Consider the following 15058-nt stretch of genomic DNA (forward strand, 5'->3'; position numbering starts at 1 on the left):
GACCTGCAAAGGCCTTCCCCAGCCCCTTCCTCACTGCCCTCCTGAACTAGGAGCCCTGGCCCACGCTCGCTGTAGCTTGTAGCATTTGAAAACCAAGTTGTGAATTGTTGAATTTTTGATCGATCTGATTTGTTTTTCATAGGCAGAATCCAATTCTATGACTTTTAACCCATGATCTAGCTGTTTTGATTTCCAAGAAGAGGAATTTCATATTCTGGGGTTCAATGGGAACTGGGTGATGGTCACATCAGACATAGGCAATATAAGGCTGGGAAACAATAATCAGTTGATCAGCACAGGCACGGTCACACTTCCAATCATTTTTCAAAACCAGCCTGGAACAATGGGGTGAAAATCAGTCTTAATATTTCCTCTGGGCTTTGGCCTCAGTGAAGTAAAAACCCATCCTGGCTCACCATTATCTAGCATGGAACTTGTAACCTCAGATCACCAGAACATGGAAATGCTCGCATCAGTGACGTGAGTGACATAGATCTAAGGCTCAGGCATGGGAGAGGAAGCTTTAATCTGCAGCTAATAACGGGAATAATTGTCCTGGATCTGTTTGAAGTTGATTAACCTTAAATGGAAAATTTTCATTCTCTCAGGACGAACCTATCTCCTTTTGGCAAAATTCTTCACAAAAAAAGGAGAGAAAAGCAGAAATAAAGGCTTTTATTTAATGAAATAAAGGAAGAAATAATACCATTGTGTACCACTCAAGGTAAATAATATTTTAATCATCTGAATTCCTAACAATGAAGCCCACATCATTTGAATACTTAATGCTGCCTCACTGATCAAACAGCAATTTAAAAGGAGCAGCAACTTCAAATAAATCACTTATGAAATGAACAGATATATTTAGCCTGGGTGAACTCATGTGAAATGTTGCTGGAAATGAGCTCCCAAGCTGTTTACCTATGAGCTCATTGTATTCTCCTATCTCCACTGCTGTGTTTACAGTTGAGAGCAGGTCCAGTTACAGAAGTTGCGTGAATGAATTGACCTCTGGCATTGACCCAGACACACCTGTCTGCCAAGCAATAATCACAAATATACTAGAGTAGCTTTGCCAAACTGAGCCTCAGCTCTTGGGGTCGAGCGGAGCTGAGCTATTACCAGAAAGAATGCAGTACAATCACCTTCTAGTTAGAGAAAGTGCAAACAGAAAGCATATTGTTTGCAATTAGCCAAAGCCTCTTTCATTGTTTTCTTCCCCACTCACTTAATATACATGCGTAATTCCAGCCTAATTTAACAAATGGAAAATCCAAGGCATTGGGTTCAGTGGCAGCTCTATACCTTACAAATAGTCTCTGTGCTCACTTCAATACAACATGAAATCAGAGAGGGCAACCAGAGGGGCAAACAGAAGAGGTGACAAGAGTAGAATAATCACATTCTAGCTAAACAAAAGGGATTCTCAGGAAGTTTCCATAGATCCCTGAATATTAGCATGCAGGTGAGATTTTGAAGGTAAAAATCGTGAGGTAGAGTGGGAGGTGGCAATGTTGCAAAACCTTGAACAGTTGGCATTAATTTTTGGAAGTTATTATAACATACAAAAGGGGTGATGCCACTGTGGAGAGAGTAGTTGGCTCAACCGTGGGAAGGCAAGAAAGCTTGGAAATGTTTCAGAAACAGCCATAGGCTCTGCCACGAGAACTAAGGAGCAATTTCCCTGCGCCCTTACCCCGGCAACAGTGAGAGGGAGGAGGACAGAGAGGTATGTAGGCGTTCAGTAGGAATAATGCTTCAACAAACCTCCAGCATGCACTCCCTCTCACTGCTGTTGAAAGATGGCATTTGTTCTTTTTCTGTTTTGCCTGAATGAACTAGGGTGGGGAATGTTGACCTTCATTTTACTTATGACTTGGTGTGATTTCAAAGCACCAGGATGAGATTAAATGTTTTTGAGTGCTTTAAAAATAAATAAGTACAGAAAGAAAGAAATTCTACGATGTTCATGGATAAAGGATGGCTCAGAGGAATGGGAAATAACTCATATTGGTTCTGTCTTTTTTAAAGTCATCTGCAAATCAACCACTGGAGTATTCTGTAAGTAATCTTTCTTAAATGTATTTCATGTCCTAGACAATAAATTGCAGTCTCAAATTTAAGAGATCACAGTGGAATATTTTAAATGATGTGATTACTATTCAACTAGTGAATACGGTTAAAGTAGTAGATAATACAGAAGTTGCTTTCAGAAAAAAAACTTTATTGTGGCCCATGACAACCGTGAAAGGATGCTGGATGCAGGATGATTTTTCCAGTAGACAGCAATTGCAGCTACATACCAGAATAAAAAATGTGGAAGAATCAGTTCTAATAGAATCATGCTGCAGTTATACAGGGCCTTGGCAAGGCCACACCTTGAGTATTGTGTGCAGTTTTAGTCTCCTAGTCTGAGGAAGGACATTCTTGCTATTGAGGGAGTCAAGCAAAGGTTCACCAGACTGATTCCCAGGATGGCAGGACTGACATATGAGGAAAGGCTGGATTGACTGGGCTTATACTCACTGAAATTTACAAGAATGATGGGGGAAGTCTCATAGGAACATACAAAATCCTGATGGAACTGGACAGGCTAGATGCAGGAAGTCTGTTTCCAATACTGTGGAAGTCCAGAACTAGGGGCCACGGTCTAAGAATAAGGGGTCAGCCATTCAGGACTGAGATGGGGAAGAATTTCTTCACCCAGAGGGTTATGAATCTGTGGAATTCTCTCCCAGAGGAAACTACTGGGGCCAGTTTGTGAGATACATTCACGGGGGAGCTGGACATGGCCCATACAGCTGAAGCAATTGAGGTGTATAGACAGAAAGTGGGAGTGGGATACTTAAATTCCATGATCAGCCATGATCATACTGAATGGTGGTGCAGGATCAAAAGGCTGAATGTTCAACTCCTGCACCTATTTTCATGTTTCTTTATTTCTATGAATCATAGAATCATAAAATTGAGTAACTTAGGAGGGGACAATTTCTCTCTCTTGCCCCTTCAGCCTCTTTGATGGAGCTATTTTATCCCATATCCCTGCCCCCTTCTTTTTGAGAGCCCTGAAAAATTCCCCTTTCAAGTATTTATCCATTTCCTTTTGGAAAGGTGTTGTTTAATTTACTTCTATCCCCTTCTCAGGCAGTGCATTCCAGAACATACAATTCATTCCATAAAAATAATTTCTTCTCCTTTCCCCTTGAGCACTTTTTTGGTTAATTATTTATCCTCCTGGCAATGAAAACAGTTTTCTACCCCCCACACATCCCTTTTTAATACATCACAGTCTTTCATAACTTTGAACAAATAAATGTGACGTGAGAAGTCTCTAGAGGTTTTGGAGCCTGTATGACTCATGTTATTTCCAAAGAAAGCTGCCGCAACTCCAGTGTTTAAGTTTGTTATGAGCATGAGAATAAATATAATTTATGAGCCAGTGCTGGCCCATGGCATATAGAGATCAGCAACAAGGGGAAGAAAAGAAATCTTAGACACTCTCACTCTAACTAAACATAAAATATAGATTGAAGCATGTTTGCTTGAATCATTGATTACTGTTAGAATTACAAAAATGTTCTGACAGTTTACATCCTGGGACAAGAAAGCATAGCTACCCATTTTATGGAGAGCTACTGGAAATCGTGGATTGCTCACAGCTCAAATGCAATTTCTGATTTTCACCTGCATCAATGCAGTATGTGGCATAGGTCCACTCATCGAGATGGTATAACAAATATGTTGCATGTCTGTTCTTAAAGAATACACTGTACCTTAATTGATACAGGCCTGGCGCTTATAATATTTGTAACACTCCATACTTACCACTTTATAAGGCATGTATAAAATGCAACTAGCTTTCTCAATCATTCTCTGGGATTTTTTTGGAATAGATTATAACGAGCTGTCAGAGCATAAATTAACATTGTGGATCAATTGCCTTTGCTAAGCGCCAGTAGGCTCAAACTCCCGTGAAAATCAAGTAAGGTAAAAATGTTTCTGTGACTCTGTTCTCCCAAATCTGCAAAGCCCAACACCAGTGGGTCAGGCTGAAGAGGAAAGCAAATCTGAGGGTGGCTAATCTGACTAATAAAGCAGCCATTTACCCATTAGCCACCATTCTCACTCCAAGAGATAGAAATTGAAGAAGGGATCAGTTATTTTAACATTTCCTCCTGCACTGAACCTATGACCATCCAACCTCTGCACAGCTCCAAATTCAAAATCACCATTGACATTAGTACCTTCAGGTGCTAAGACCTTAAGCCATGAAATTCCTTTCCTAAACCCAACTGCATCTCTCAGCACTCTCTTTCTCTTCCTTTAAGATTCTTCTCCTTGTTACCAACTTTTGGATCATCTGTCTTTTCCTTGATTCACTCATGGAAATGTGGACATGGGCCAGTATTCATTGCACATCCCTAGTTTCCCTTGAGAAGGTGATGGTGAATTGCTTTCTTGAACCGCTACAGTCCAAATGTTGAAAGTTGACCCACAATCCTTTAGGGAGGGAATTCCAGTGACAGAGAAGGAACGGTGATATATTTAAGTCAGGATGATGAGTGGTTAGGAGAGGAACTTGAAGGTGATGGTGTTTCCATGTATCTGGCCCCCTTGTCCTTGTAGTTGGAAACAGCCATGAGTTTGGAAGATGCTGTCCAAGGATATTTGGTGAATTTCTGCAGTGCATCTTGTAGATAGTACTCACTGCTGCTACTAAGCATTGGTGTTGGAGCGAGTGGGATATTTGTGGAAGTGGTACCAATGAATCAGGCTTCTTTGCCCTAGAGTGTTGCAGGTGCTGCACCCATCCAGGCAAGTGGGGAGTATTCCATCACATTCCTGACTTGTACGTTGGAGACAGCTTTGGGGAGTCAGAACGTGAGTTGCTTGCCACAATAATCCTAGAGTCTGACTTGGTCTAGTAGTCACTGAGTTTCTGGTTAATATCAAACCCCAGGATATTGATAGTGAGGGATTCAGTGATGGTAGCACTATTGAATGTCAAGGGGTTGTGGTTAGATTGTCTCTTATCGGAAATGCCTGGCATCTGTGTGGCATGACTGTTACATGCCATTTTTCAGCTTACTGTATTTGGACATGGATTGCTTCAGTATATGAGAAGTTGTGAATGATGCTGAATGTTGTGCAATCAGATCATCAATCCAGTTTTACTCTGTTTTTGAGACTTTTCAGTGGTTGATACAACTGAGTGACTTGCTGGTCCAGTTATGGGCCAATAAGATTATTGTGGACCTGGAGTCACTTGTAAGTTGGGCTACAGATTCAAATGGAGTTTGCTGACAATATACAATATGTTCATGATCGACATTAGAATTTTAATTCCAGATTTTACTGAATTCAATTCTACCATCTGCTGTAATAAAATTCGAACACTGGATTCCAGAACATTACCTGGTTCTCTGAACTATGTTGCGTCAGCTCATGCCCTAACCCTGGCAAGGCTACTCAAATGAAGGTAGTGATCAGACCTGGCTGCCCAATCAGAGGGCCAGCTGCTTGGTATCCTTGGCCACACCACCAATGGAGGTGAGAGCTAATGAAGGCTGCATGTTGAGCCACCATGGAAGAATTGGCATGATGTTTCCTTATGGTGCCACAATCAGGCAAGGTGTCATCCGTGATGGGGTGAGTGAACACTCCAGTAATGGCACCAAAAGGTGGGTGTGGCCATTACTTCCAGAGGACCCCTCAGTGGGCCAAAGCATAGCTGTAACGTATGGCCTCCAGGTAGGGTAATGTAATGCTGCCATGGTTTACCTAGTGGTCTTCCTAACGGACAGCCCCAAAACATGCCAGCTGGCCAGGGAGTGATCTCTGGTTCTTCTGATGATGTCTGCCAGCATTTTCTGAGCCTTGCTGCCTCCCAACCATTTGCACCTGATGAATAAAATCCAGCCTGTGAACTCTGTCTGTTTGCATGACCTGCTAAATATATCCAAAGTTTTCTGGCACACGCACTGAAAACTGCGGCCTGTCCTGACGCTGCAGGTGACATCACAGGCCTCTCCGAGTCCCCGCGGTGGCCATCTTGGAATGGATAATTACTCCATTTTTGGTTTTAATTCAGCTTTCCTCCAGCCGTACGGTTCTCCTTGGGCATAGCACCTCCATTGCTAACTAGTGTGAGATAATTTAACTAAGCAGAAACAGAATTTAAAATCTGGTTTGTTTGACCTGTGTACATAAACACCAAGAAACCTTAGTATACAATGCTGGCAGAGCATTTTGACAACCTGGCTACCATAGCATGTGAGTTACTTTTTTTCATAAAAATAGAGGAGTTGAAAATAAAAGTTAAGAGATTATGCTGTTCATGAATCACTGGTTTGACATCAATTGAGCATTGTGGACAATTCTGGGTGACACAGTTCAGGAATGATGCGAATAAATTGCTAAGGCAAAGCAGAGATTTACCAAGACGTTAGTCAGGATGAAGAACCTTTGATGAAAATAGTTAGTGTTGGGTACTTTAATACATGATCTCTGCAATCACAAAGGGTGTCCAGGATGAGGAAACACAATCTAAAAATTGGAACAAGATATTTCAGGATTGAAATTTGAAACATTTGTAAACAAAAAGTGAGTTAGATCAATAGCTTATTATATACCTGAGATTGATAGATTTATGTCAATTAAAGATATGAAGGGATAAGGGACACAGATCAGTTATGATCTCATTGAATGTCAGAACAGCCTTGAGGGTTACTACGTTGCTGAGTTCAGGTAAGAGACTGAGTTCAGGCCAATCCCAAGGACAGAACACAGTCCGCAGATAGACCTTAATGAAAGGTGAGCAAGTTAGCATACCAGCTGGGATACATACGAAATTCTGTCACAGGAACTCATGCCTGTGGTCCACATTTTGCCAGTAGTTAGCAAAAATGACTTATTCTTAGCAGAAAATTTGCGTTTGACCTTGGATTAGTTTAAAAAAAATCTATGAACATCCATTCAGGCTTCAGGCATTTGTCAGTTTCCATCAGTGAAGAGAAAAGGTCGATTTGAATGCAATTAGGAATGGGCTGTCAGAATGGCATCTGATAGGTTAGGCTCCACAAGTGGAGTGGATATAGTGGTATATATAAAATAAACAGTTAGGAACGTAGATAACAAGGTGTAGAGCTGGATGAAGACAGCAGGCCAAGCAGCATCAGAGGAGCAGGAAATCTGACGTTTCAGGCCTAGACCCTTCCTCAGAAATGGAGGAGGGGAATGGGATTTTGAAATAAATAGGGAGAGAGGGGGAAGCGGATAGAAGATGGGTAAAGTAGAAGATAGGTGGAGATGAGATAGACAGGTCAAAGAGGAGGGGATGGAGCCAGTAAATGTGAACATAGGTGGGGAGTTAGGGAGGAGATAGGTTGGTCCAGGGAGGACAGATAGGTCAAGGAGGCAGGATGAGGTTGGTGGGTAGGAGATGGGGGTGGGGCTTGAGGTGGGAGGAATGGTTAGGGAGGCGGAGATTAGCTGGGCTGGTTTTGGAATGTGGTCTGGGGAGGGAAGATTTTGAAGCTTGTCAAGTCCACATTGATACCCTTGGGCTGCAGGGTAACTAAGCAAAATATGAGATGCTGTTCCTGCATCTTACAGGTGGCATCATTGTGGCAATGCAGGAGGCCCAGGATGGACATGTCAGGAACATAGAAGCAGACATCAAGACAAGTCTGACAAAATGGCAAATCTCTCTGGATTTTAATTTCCATTGAAGGTTGACACTAGAGAAACTCTGAAATAAGTGACCTGGTATCAATCAAGATTTCTGGTGGTTTGCTGTACTATCTCTCCTTTTTATCCAGTTTTGTGGTGATTAGTTAGGGAGGAAGAAAGCAACACTTTCTGAATGGACTGTCTGTGACTAGTTTATCTGACTGTGATACAAGTAAACACAACAGAATTCGCACTTGCCCCCACACCTCCTCCCTCACCCCTATCCCAGGCCCCAAGATGACTTTCCACATTAAGCAGAGGTTCACCTGCACATCTGCCAATGTGGTATACTGCATCCACTGTACCCGGTGTGGCTTCCTCTACATTGGGGAAACCAAGCGGAGGCTTGGGGACCGCTTTGCAGAACACCTCCGCTCGGTTCGCAATAAACAACTGCACCTCCCAGTCGCAAACCATTTCCACTCCCCCTCCCATTGTTTAGATGACATGCCCATCATGGGCCTCCTGCACTGCCACAATGATGCCACCCGAAGGTTGCAGGAACAGCAACTCATATTCCGCTTGGGAACCCTGCAGCCCAATGGTATCAATGTGGACCTCACCAGCTTCAAAATCTCCCCTTCCCCCACCGCATCCCTAAACCAGCCCAGTTCGTCCCCTCCCCCCACTGCACCACACAACCAGCCCAGCTCTTCCCCTCTACCCACTGCATCTCAAAACCAGTCCAACCTGTCTCTGCCTCCCTAACCTGTTCTTCCTCTCACCCATCCCTTCCTCCCACCCCAAGCCGCACCTCCATCTCCTACCTACTAACCTCATCCCACCTCCTTGACCTGTCCGTCTTCCCTGGACTGACCTATCCCCTCCCTACCTCCCCACCTATACTCTCTCCACCTACCTTCTTTTCTCTCCATCTTCGGTCCGCCTCCCCCTCTCTCCCTATTTATTCCAGAACCCTCGCCCCATCCCTCTCTCTGATGAAGGGTCTCGGCCCGAAACGTCAGCTTTTGTGCTCCTGAGATGCTGCTGGGCCTGCTGTGTTTATCCAGCCTCACATTTTATTATCTTACAACAGAATTCCTCATTGTTTTAGGGGTCATCAAATTAGCTTCTGGTGTGGGCTTTCTTTCCCCATACTGGCTTCAAACTCTGTACAATTCCCAGTTCCAAAGTGTTACCAAGACTCCTCCTTGCTCTTTGAGAATGACTGCCAGCTTTTTGTAGTCCTGTGAAAGCACCAAACACTTTGTTGTTCATATCGAAAAGCCTTCTTCAGTACACAGCCCCATTGTCTGAGTTGTCTCCAGCAGACTGATGTGTGGCCTTGCCCAAGTTCTTACCAGTGCTAACCTTGTTCCCCTGCCCGGCCTCAGGCCTTTGTACCAAGTATCTTCATGCAGATCAAGGTTCAAAATTACACTCTAAATTAGCTAAACTGTCTATACCAGCAGCAGAGAGTGTGAGAGTGAATTGTTCTGCATTTCTCATTGTGCTCCTATGTTTCCAAGCTGTTCTTCTTCTTCCACCATTGCCTGCTCCCAGTTTTCAGTCCCTGTGTATTTGCAGAGAGAAAGGTACAAGGCTTGATTGGGGTTTGGGATGCAAGAGCGAAGCCTTAAATCATTGTCTTCCATTGATGGCGAGCGCTACCTTCTCCAGTGGGAATGGTGGGGATGCAAGTTCCAATTCACATTGGATTTTCTGTCCATTGCTGAGGTGTGAAACCATTCGTCAGTGCATTCAATCTTGACGGCGCACCACAAACATCTACATAAGCAGGAAGCACACAGTCCGGTATTACAGATTATGGTCATGGGGTAATCCCACATTGTGATTCCCATGCGTGTTCTGAGTCTGGTGTAATTTTACTCGACAGCACAGTCAGAGGCATTCAGCCCACTGTATCTGTGTCAGCTCTTGTAAACAGTGACCCCCAAAAGGAGTCCCAAGTCTTTTCCAATATTCCTGCAATGTTTTCTGTGGTGATTGGGACCAGGCAGATCTCATTGACTATGAGGTCCTTGATTGGGGCTGTTAATCCGGGCCAATTGGGAAGCCCTGTCTGACCAATTTTAACAGGGGTTTTAGAATCTTCTCAGCTCAGGGAACTGACTCCGAGCTGGCTGGTTACAATGAGTGTACTGTGCAGGAGTACATAAAGGATAGCTTGGCGATGGGAAAATGGCCTCTATGCAGTTATTTCATTTTCTCTCCCAGTATTAATCTGGCTGATATTTGGAAATTCCAATTCTACCCATGGCAGGCCATTCCTGAAGACGGCAACCACAGAATCAAATTTTTTACCTCATGTCACGTCTGGTTCTTTTGCCAATTGCTTTAAATCTGTGTCCTCAAATGACCAATCATTCTGCCACAGGAAATACTTTCTCCTTATTTTCTCTGTCAAACACTTTATGAATTTGAATATCCCTTATTACAGCCCCTGAATCTTACCTGCTGTAAGGAGGGACAAATGGACCTGCCCTGAGAAGTCCTAGTACGCTAAATGTCACATGATAAAACAGAAAAACTTCCTACAGAGAAATGGCCCATAGACTGTGTTCCCATTCAGGCATCCAGCGTAACTGCTCCATAATCTACCTGAGCCTAAAGAAAACAGTGGGGGTGGTGCTGTTTCAGAGGATATTTGAGGCACTTCCTTCTGCAGTTCAGTGGTCAGAACCTGTGCGTGGTTTTATGTTTTGTTTTACGGTGGAATAAATCGGCTTAAATGATTACAATGGTTTTTCATTCAAGAATTTGAATACATCACATGTAGCACAGCATGGCGCAGGTAGAAATCACTGACCTCTAACAGATGCCACATGTTTGGAGAATGGGAGGGGGACTATTGCTGCCCTAAAAGTAGATTTTGACTAACCCACTCACGGACCATCATGAATAAAGTCTTTGATCACATATTGGGAAGCGATGATCACTATCCAACATGTAAAAGCAGCATGTGTTGCCCATTTTAAAGCTTACTTCACTAAACGATATCGAAAACAGAAATTTTTGGAGAAACTCAGCAGGACTGTTTTTTTTTCAGATTTCCAACTTCTGTTTTTATTTCACTAGACAATATCTTTGATTTACTGTCAAGCTTCAGCCAGGTGCTTTGACTGTGTTACTTTACCTAGATTGGCCTCAGTTACATTGGAGTGAGGCTAGTCAAATTGTCTTCAGAGAGATGATAATCGTTTTTAATAAGTTTCATGGAAGTATTGACGATCTTTTTGAAGCATTAATGTTAATCTACCTTGGGGCACTACTTATGAAACAGACTGTGATGATGACTTCAAGATAATGTTTCAGGTACCATACCCTTGCACTCATCTAAAATATTGACTTGTCAAGCAAAGTAAATTTATTGCTTTCTTTTTGATGGGGTGATTGTGGAAAGATTTTGGCATTAGGTTCCCAGGTCCATGATTCGAAAGGGCAAGGTGGACTCGTTTTAACTTCCACTGAATTAATAACAAGTGAAGCCTATTAAAATAAAGAAAATAAACGGAGTTGTTTCCTAGGAACAAGGGCGTATAATAAGTGTACCATTGTAACAGGCATCAGTCCTTTTCATGTTTGTAATCTTAGATTAATATCCGGGCTGCCTCTCCATGAAATCCACATTACTGTAAGTGGATTCAAGGTTTCCTTTGTTTTGAGTTGACAATTAATTTAAATGGATCATGTTCTGTAAACATGGAATCATTGATTGGACAATGGTAAACACACATGTGATGCGCTGTGATAATGATAACCATTACTCAGGGTGAATCAAACAAGGACTATAAAACAAGTGAATGGAACTGAAATGGTGTGCCCCAGGCAGGATGAAGGTTAACAGCAGCACCATTGAGTCATTGTTTCACGCAGCACGGGAACAGATCCTTGAGCCCACCTCGTCCATGTTGACCAGGCATTCCAATCTGACCTAGTCCCATTTACCAGCAATTAGCCCATATCCCTCTAACATGTACCCATCCAGATGTCTTTGTGAATGTTGTCATTGTACTCGCCTCCACCACTTCCTCTTGCAGCTTGTTCTATTCAGATACCACCCTCTGCGTGAAAATGTTACCCTTCAGGTCCTTTCTAAACCTATCCCCTCTCACCTTAACCTGTGCCCTATAGTTTCGGATTAGAAGAAAGACCTTGGCTATTCACCTATCCATGCCCCTCATGATTTTAGAACCCGCTAATTACTCTCAAACCCCAGTCTCTGAAACTCAAGAGAAACAAAGCCATACCTATTCAACCCCTCCCTATAACTCAAACCCTCCAGTCCTTACAACACCTTTGTAAATCTTTTCTACACCCTCTCGAGTTTAACAACATCCTTCCTATTGAATTGCGAGCAGAATTGTACACGGTATACCAAACGTGGCCTCGCCAATGTCCTGTACAGCTGGAACATGACATCCCAACTTTTATACTCAATGACCAGTGAAGGCACTATTACTTTCTGAAATGACCATAGTCCTTTGGATGCACAAAACTCGAATATTCCTGAAAGGAGAGACCTGGCGCCAACTCTTTTTCCCTTGTGCTCATCAGCTCAATATTCAAGAATACCAAATTTTAAACAATTCAAACAATTTATACTGCAGGGAAAAAAAGATGCTGGTTCTTTGGTAATTGAACTTTGATTGGCCCAAGCATTGCCATGGAGAAAACCACAGGAGGCCAAAGGATCTCCAAGGTTCTGGTTAATTCATAAAAACTTCAAGGGTTGACTGCATTCCTTCTTTTTGTAGAAAGCAGATCCCTGTTTCTGGGGATAACAAGCTGTAGAGCTGGATGAACACAGCAGGCTGAGCAGCATCAGAGGAGCAGGAAAATTTCTGAAGACGGGTCTAGGCCTGAAACGTCACCTTTCCTGTTCCTTTGATGCTGCTTGGCCGGCTGTGTCCGTCCAGCTCTACACCTTGTTATCTCAGATTCTCCAGCATCTGCAGTCCCTACTATCCCTGTTTATGGATATTGTTTCCAGGAAAGGTAAACAAGCCACATTGATCTTCTCAGACAATCAGTGCCCTTACCTCTAATTGTATAAGTTGGTTTGACTGATTGAAATTTGTTTTTCTCACATTTGTCCTGATTACTGCAAGATGAAATATTTCAGCAACATGGCTATCTTTTCAGTGGAATAAAGATAGGGGTTTATGACCAAGTGTTATCCTGTGTTTGCAATCCATGGAATTGAAGTCATATCCCTAACGCCCACACAGAATCAGTACTTTAGCACGTGGGCACAACTGAAAGTATGGCCTCAGAGATATCACCCATTTAGCTGCCACCCCTCAGGATATTACACCTCAGGATATTACACCTCAGGATATCATACACCAGAATATCACACACCAGGGTATAACACATCATGATATCACCATTTCAGGATATCACACAGCTGGCTGTCACACATCAGGATATGATACATCTAGCTATCACACATTAGGGCATCACACCTCTGCATATCACAGTTCTGGATATCACACTTCTGGATATCCGACCTCTGTATGTCACAGCTAGGATATCACGCATCAGGCTATCACATATCGGGATATCACACATTAGCGTGTCATACCTCAGTGTTGTTAACGTTAGTGCAAACAATATCATGATTGATTGACAGGGGACAATCTGAAACATTCCCTGCAAATAAACTATTAAAACAAGGTTAGTTGAAACTTTCAAAACTGGACTGGGCAGATTTTTGTAACAGAGGCAATTGAAGTGTATCACTGTAATTATACAGTTAAACGCAGGCAGCATGGCAACTCATTGGTTCGCAATGCTGCCTCACAGCGTCAGGATCCTGGGTTCAATTCCACCCTCAGCCAACTATGTGTGAGGAGTTTGCACATTGTCCGCATGTCTGTGTGGGTTTCCTCTGCGTGCTCCGGCTTCTTCCATTCTAAAGATGTGCAGGTTCATTGGATTGGCTGTGCTAAATTGCTCGGGGTGTGTAGGTTAGGTGGATTAGTTATGGGAAAGCAGGGTTAAGGGGACAGGATGGATCTGGGTGGGATGCTTTTCAGAGGGCCAGAAGATTTGATGGGCTGAATGGCCTGCTTCCACTCTATAGGGATTCAATGATATAACTGAAGGCAGCTTCATGGAGTTATGTTGCTGACCAGCCATTGTCTAACTGAATGTTGGAACAAAGTTGAAGAGTTGGATGGTCGCTCTCTTCCAACGATTATTCCAAAGCCACTTTCCTGTTAATTCACCATTGCCAAGAAATGATTATAGTGAATCACAGACCCCATGGGACCCACCAATATCTAACTAGAAGAATGGTGCAACTGGTGCAAAATGGTAAAATGTTTCACCTTGAGAGGCTGCATTGTTCAAAATGCCAGATGTCGTCTGGAGATTCAAGGCAGATAGAAGGAAGGCGCTTGAGAGAATTAAAGGGTTAAGCCTACAGGTATTTTTGTACTCAAGTTGGCAACGTAGAAATAACTTTGCAAAGAATGTGGTTGAGACTAAAGGGAGGCGGTGCTGAGGAAATTCAAGAGAACATCTGTGTAAAACAGGTAGTGCAGGGAAAACAGTCAAAACAAGGTAAATTAAAAAACAAAAAGCAGATAAAGAGAGTCAAACTGCTACAAGGGGATGTCAGGAAGCAGTAAAATAAAAACAAAGCGCAACTGAAATAATAAAGAGTTGAAAAGAACACACATGGGAGGACTAAGTGTAAAGGACTAGAATTGAAGAAAAGTAAAATTAAGCTGGCAGCTCAGAAGTGTAAGATAACAAAGTGTGAGGCTGGATGAACACAGCAGGCCAAACAGCATCAAAGGAGCACAAAAGCTGACGTTTCGGGCCTAGACCCTTCATCAGAAAAGGATGAAAGGTCTAGGCCCAAAACGTCAGCTTTTGTGCTCCTGAGATGCTGCTTGGCCTGCTGTGTTCATCCAGCTTCACACTCTGTTATAATGGACTGAATGGCCTGGTTCCACACTGTAGGGATTCTGTGACTGCAGTATTTTATTCAGTGTGTCATAGTGTAAAATGGACTCAGACACAGCACACATTCAAGTTTTTGGACCGAAACCTATCTTCTTTTCTCTCCATCTTCGGTCCGCCTCCCCCTCTCTCCCTATTTATTCCAGAACCCTCACCCCATCCCCCTCTCTGATGAAGGGTCTAGGGCTCTATATCGGACTCTCCAGCATCTGCAGTTCCCATTAGCTCAAAAGTGTGGCTTTGATGCTTAAAGAGTGTGGAGAGATGAAGAGACCAGTAATTTACGCAAAAAAAAAGTGTGAGCACGGTATGGGATATTAACTAAGGCAGAGAAAAGTGAGAAGATTTATGAAGCTCAGAGGATAGTATTTGACTCAATACTATGCAATTG

This window comes from Stegostoma tigrinum, chromosome 21, assembly GCF_030684315.1.
Source record: "Stegostoma tigrinum isolate sSteTig4 chromosome 21, sSteTig4.hap1, whole genome shotgun sequence".
NCBI lineage: Eukaryota > Metazoa > Chordata > Chondrichthyes > Orectolobiformes > Stegostomatidae > Stegostoma > Stegostoma tigrinum.